Genomic DNA, 6614 nt, shown 5'->3' on the forward strand with positions numbered 1-6614 from the left:
AAGTTGGCCATGAAAGGGGTTGGTAAAGAAATGACCAAATATCTCAATGATTTTCAGTTCTGAGTCGGGGTGTCGGGTGGCGCTGAGGCCGTTTTATATAGCGCCAATAGGTTGTTGAGTGAGCGTCACGATGACAAATCTCTCTCCATGCTTACCGTGGACTTCTCTAATGCCTTTAACCTTGTTGATAGATCCGCATTACTTCATGAGGTCAGATTGAGGTGTCCCTCTATTTCCTTTTGGGTAGAATTCCTATATGGTCAAGCAGCAAGGTTATATCTAGGCAACACACATATTCGGTCTTCTACTGGGTTCAGCAAGGAGACCCCTTGGGACCACTTCTCTTTGCCATTGTGTTGCACCCGCTCTTGCATAAGATTAGAGACAATTGGAAGCTTCTTCTCCATGCATGGTACTTGGATGATGGCACGCTTATTGGAGATTCGGCGGAGGTGGTCAAAGCATTGGACATCATTACGGTGATTGGCCCAAAATTGGGCCTTCAGCTGAATATCAAGAAAACCGAGCTCTTTTGGCCCTCGTGTGATGGTAGGAAGTTACGGGAGGGGCTATTCCCGGCGTACATCGGGAGGCCGCCTTTAGGGGTGAAACTTCTTGGGGGAGCTGTTAGTAGAGATGCTATTTTCATTCGCAGCTTAGCCATAAAGAGAGTCGAAAACGCTGTGAATTTGATGCGCCTTCTTCCACAATTGTCTGACCCCCAGAGTGAGCTCCTTCTTCTTCGGTCTTGTATGGGCATTGCTAAGCTTTTCTTTGGGTTGAGGACTTGCCAACCCGTTCACATGGAGGAGGCGGCAATATTCTTTGACAATGGATTGTGCGGGGCGATTGAGGACATTGTGGTTTGTGGGGGCCCTTTCTTTGGTGACATACAATGGCGAATTGCTTCCTTACCCATTAGGTTTGGGGGTTTGGGTTTATACTCGGCAGTAGAGGCTACCTCCTATGCTTTTGTTGCCTCAAAGGCCCAATCTTGGGTATTGCAAGACCACATCTTACGGGATAGCGGTATACATGGTATGGATTCTGATTATGATTGTGCTTGGCATCCATTCGCAACAAGCTTCCAGATTTTGACCTTAACAATTTTACTACTAAAGACACCGCCCCCCCTAAATCCCAGAATACACTGGCGAGTGCCCTTTTTCGTAAAATTGTCCAAGATATGGAAGTGCATCTCGACATGACGGCTCGGCAGAAAGCGGTTTTCCAGTGCTTACGTGCACCACATGCTCAAGATTTTCTTCTGGCTATCCCTATAGATGGGCTTGGCCAACACATGTCTCCCGTGGAGTATCGTACTATTCTCAAATAGTGACTCATGATTCCCATATTCCCAGCTGACGAGATATGTCCTGTGTGTCGCAAGACATGTTTGGACTATTTTGGAGAGCATGCAGTTCACTGTAAAGAACTCCCGGGGTTCAAATACAGGCACGATATGGTTAGGGATGTTTTGTTTGACATATTTAAGCGTGTCGGGGTTTCCGCTAAGAAAGAGGCACCTGTTAATTTCTTGACTGACCCGACAGAAGAAAGGTCAACCCTCAGACAGGCTGACATTTTGATTTTTGGATGGGTCGGAGGGAAACACGCATGTGTGGATCTTACAGGGGTATCCCCTCTCGTGGGCCTGAGGGCGGGGGGTTTCACGGCGGGACATGCTGCTTTAAAAGCAGCTACAGGCAAAGTCACCAAACATGAGAAGTCGTGCATGGAAAATCAACACGTGTTCATACCATTTGCATTTGATACGTTTGGTTTCCTCGCACCGGATGCGGTAGAGCTTCTTAAAAGAGTACAACGAATTATGCATAGTAATGTTATAACCCCTAGATCTTCGGATGTAGTCTTTAAAAGAATTAGCTTTACCATTCAAAAAGGCTTAGCGACACAGCTTGTTGCCCGTTTGCTATCTCACTCATTGTACGATGACAATTAAAATAGATAATTAAATACATTTAATAAAAAATAGTTGTTGGTTTTAGACAGATGACTTGCAAATATACTTGCAATGCCACTTCATCCATTTGAGAGGCCATGTACCATTTGGTCTTTCACTTGCAAGTTGGTTGATATTACTTTTTTTTAATTAAATAGCATTAACTAAATATTAAAACCAATTATATATTTCTCAATTGCTAATGTAATTGAAACCAATTTAAAGAGACCCATGATCAATATTGTATCATTTGGTCTTTCACCAATAACCAATATTGTAATGTTTGGATTTATTTGAATTATAGATGATTATACTTACTTATGTTAATTTATAATTCATTATTGTTAATTATTAATACTTATGATTGTTAAAAATATATAAAGTGGTTGGTGATGTGGTAGTAGGACCACTTTTGAAAGATGAATGATATTGCAGTGATGTAGATGTTATTGCAAAAGCTGATGTGGCATGTTTGAAACACTAATTGGCATTGCACAGATGTGGATGCCTTAGTTCAGTCATCAAACCTTGTTTGTCATGTCATTAGTAGTGATGATGTGCCTTTATAGCATTTGATGTTGGTAATCGAAGAAGAATGACATTAATCTGATATGGTATTGTGCTGACTTGACAGTGAGAATTTTCTCTCTTGTCTGATGCATATCACGGATAAACTCTAGATTTGAATTTGTTTTAATCAGTTGTAACTTGTATATCCATTAAATTGATTTTGGTGATTTGATTGACGATGTTCTTAAATCTGTTGTCACTAGTATATTCTTTAACTCAGTTTCATCTAGGAAATTAAGGGAGTCAGTGAATTAGTGATTATAATCAATTTGTTTTACTTATAGTATTGATCTTGTTTACAACTATTATATCTTATGTGGTATTTTTTTTATATCTTTTGCATGTGTAGGAATGGACAATACAAGGAGTATTACTAGAAACCAGAATCATGATGATGATGCATCATCATCATCATTTACCACGAAGAGGTTCGAGACTTTTGATAACATCGGTGTGACACATTGGTCAAATCTTAGCCATGATGTGGTTTTTCTAATTATGATGCAACTGGGAGTTGTTGTGTCACACCCCGAAACCGTTGGCGGAAACATTCCGGGGCGGAGGACGTCATGTATAGCATCACAACCAATGAATAACAGCAATCATAGCAACACAACCATTACAGTGAATATTTGAATAAAAACGTTTACATCTTTTTGAAACTTAGTTTTAAATACATCCAGTAGTTTTGCAAAATAAAAACTTGAAAACTCTAAATGCTTTGGTTCCTCGAAAAATCCAGCAAGTACCTGTCTACTGATTTCCTGAGAATACAAGCAGTTTGAGAAATATCAGCATAAAGCTGGTGAGTTCATAAGCAGTAATTTGTAATGAAAACTTGTTGATGAGCGAGTCGAAATGATTTGTGTGGTTTCAAGAAAATCCGATATTTTCTTTAGTGAAAAACGTAGCGTTATCGATTTCGTATACAACCAGGAATGTTCGTTTCTGAAAAATCGTAGTGATATGCAAAATACTATTTCATATGACTAGCTAAAGCTAATCATGAAGTGTACGTATTTAAAATATAAAACCGTAGCATGAATGATTCGGTTTTGAAAGCCCTGGCTCGGCCAGTAGGCATAGTGTGTTTAGTTCTATTTGGTATAAATAAAACTACTGAAGAAAACCAGGTTGGTAAACTATCGGTGATTTATACATAATGTGAGTCGTATAACCATGCTTGATATGACTAGTGACCTTTCCAACGTTCTTCAGGCGTTGATGTTAAATGAGATTTGTACATCTCAGGCGTGCCCGCCAAACTGTAGCTAGCAGTCCAGATGTGGGATTGTCAGTCCCGAATAGATCTATTCACAAACCTCACGCTCTCCCTCCAGGAGACTCTTGTTATACAGTGGTAGGATTTATCCCTGTACACCTAAGGGTACAGTAGTGAAGTAGCGCCTCACAGTATCGTACAATCTACTTTACAAGTAATGCAGTAGCCTTCTACCGTAGTGAAAATCCGAGTGTGTACCGCGTATAGTGATAAATTACAGTTATGAAAATCATGATAAAGCAATGATATAAACTGTAAACGGTTTCTGTTCCAGTGCATATGTTTAGTAGAGAAAGTTTCCATGCTTGATAAGTTTTTAGAGAAATCCCAAACTATACCGATTATAGTTTGCATGTATAATGTAGCGAATAGCGTATCCGTAAAAACTATGCAATTTTTGTGAAAACGTCCCTTATGCTCGACATGGTACAAAAGGGAAATAAAGTATGAAATTTGCATAAGTTTTATGTGTATGTCTGAAAACATTTATGTTTAACTTGAAAGAAAACATTTATGTTTAGCTTGTATTCCCCCCCCTGAAAACCTTAAAAATGCGGAAAAATGTAGGGGTATGAACTCACAGTTGTTGCGTGGAGTTGTTGACTGAAAAGGAGGTTCCCGAGTTGTTGCACGTGACACTTAACGAAATCCTATTATCAAATAAATACGTATATGTATCTAAATTAGCGATTTCGATAAATAAAGTGTCGGAAAAACACTTGAATTTGGTTGAGGAATGTTACCGAGACTTGCTTGAATCGAAGAAATGAGTTTTCAGCCAAAAGTACCACCAAAAAGGGGTGTTTACGGCCGTGAACTTCGAGTTTACGGTCGTAAACACGAGTTTACGGTCGAGCTGGTGTTTACGGTTTCTGGAGGTTGGCGAGTTTACGGTCTTTGAACACGACTTTACGGTTTTTGAACACGAGTTTATGGTTTCTTATGATTGGCTAGTTTACGGCCGTAAACTCAAGAACAGAGTTTACGGTCTTTGAAGGTTGGGCCGTAAACTCGGAAAATGATGTTTAGATGCTGATTTCGACGCGATGAGTGATTCCAGACGTTCCAAAGGGCTCCAAACGGTGTTTTTCGATGTTTCCCGAAGTCTAAATGCGTTTTTGTGAGTTTACGGTTGAAGAATCTTAGAGAGAGGAGGGGAGAATGCGGCCAGAAAACGTCCCAATGAAGTCGGAGGCATCGCATTTATAGGGTGAAAGTGGGGTCCATTCGTCCTTGACCGTAAACAGAGTTTACGGTCGTAAACCAGTTTACGGTCGTAAACGAGTTTACGGTCGTAAACTAGTTTACGGTCGTAATCCCATTTTAGACCAGATATGTTGTTTTCTCGAGATTTTCGGATTTCCGCGCGATTTTTGGTTCCGACTCGTAAATAAATTAATTAAATATAACTAGATTATTTTAATAAACCTAAAAGTTTGACGGAAAAGTTAACAAAATTTTAATTTTTATTAACGGAATCGCGTAACAGCACGGAAAAAGTTTCGGGTTGTCAAATCATCCCCCCGTTAGAGGGAATTTCGTCCCGAAATTCGAACCTAGAATACAAATCATGGATTAGGAAAGAGATGTGGATACTTCTGTTTCATCTGATCTTCGCGCTCCCAAGTGAATTCAGGTCCCCGCTTGGCATTCCAGCGAACCTTCACTATCGGGATGCGACTTTGCTTTGTTTGCTTGATCTCTCTGTCCATGATTTCGACCGGTTCTTCTACGAAGTTGAGGTTCTCGTTGATTTCAATCTCGTCGAGAGGAATCACAAGTGTCTCATCGGACAGACACTTCTTTAGGTTCGATACATGGAAAACAGGATGAATGCTGTTGAGTTCTCGCGGTAACTGAAGTCTGTATGCTACGGGACCGATCCTAGCAAGGATCTCGAATGGTCTAATGTACCTTGGGTTTAGTTTTCCACGCTTTCTGAAATGCATCATGCCTTTCCAGGGTGAGACCTTTAGAAGGACGCGGTCGCCAACCTGGAACTCCAAGGGTTTACGTCTCTTATCGGCGTAGCTCTTTTGTCTATCTCGTGAGGCTTTCAGTCGTTCCCGGATTTGTACAATCTTCTCAGTTGTCTCTCGGATGATCTCAGGACCAGTGAGAGTATTGTCGGGGATTTGACCCCTGGCTAGCTGCGTGTCGCCCACCTCACCCCAGCACAGAGGGGATCTGCACTTACGGCCATAGAGGGCTTCAAACGGCGCAGCCTTGATGCTGGTATGGTAGCTGTTGTTGTAGGAAAATTCAACCAAAGGAAGATGAGTGTCCCATGACGCGCCGAAGTCGATGACGCAGGCTCTCAACATGTCTTCCAACGTCTGAATTGTCCTCTCACTCTGTCCATCAATCTGCGGATGATAAGTCGTGCTCATATCCAACTTAGTTCCAAGAGCCTTCTCTAAAGACTGCCAGAACCTCGATGTGAACCTGATGTCTCGATCGGAGATAATGGATGCAGGTACACCATGAAGGCGAACTATCTCTTGAAGGTAGATTCGTGTGAGCCTCTCCATCTTGAAGTTTTCTTTGATTGGTAGGAAGTGGGCGGACTTCGTCAACCGATCGACAATTACCCAGATAGCATCGTGCCCACTCGGAGTTCTGGGTAACTTGGTGATAAAGTCCATGGTTATCCTTTCCCACTTCCACTCAGGTATTTCTGGTTGTTGAAGTAGACCTGAGGGCTTCTGATATTCAACCTTCACTTTGGCGCAAGTCAGGCACTTGCCCACGAAGGTAGCAATCTCTGCTTTCATGTTTGGCCACCAATAAAGTTGTTTG

Source organism: Lactuca virosa, chromosome 7 (genome assembly GCF_052849685.1).
Source record: "Lactuca virosa cultivar CGN04683 chromosome 7, Lactuca_virosa_CGN04683_v6, whole genome shotgun sequence".
NCBI classification, from domain to species: domain Eukaryota; kingdom Viridiplantae; phylum Streptophyta; class Magnoliopsida; order Asterales; family Asteraceae; genus Lactuca; species Lactuca virosa.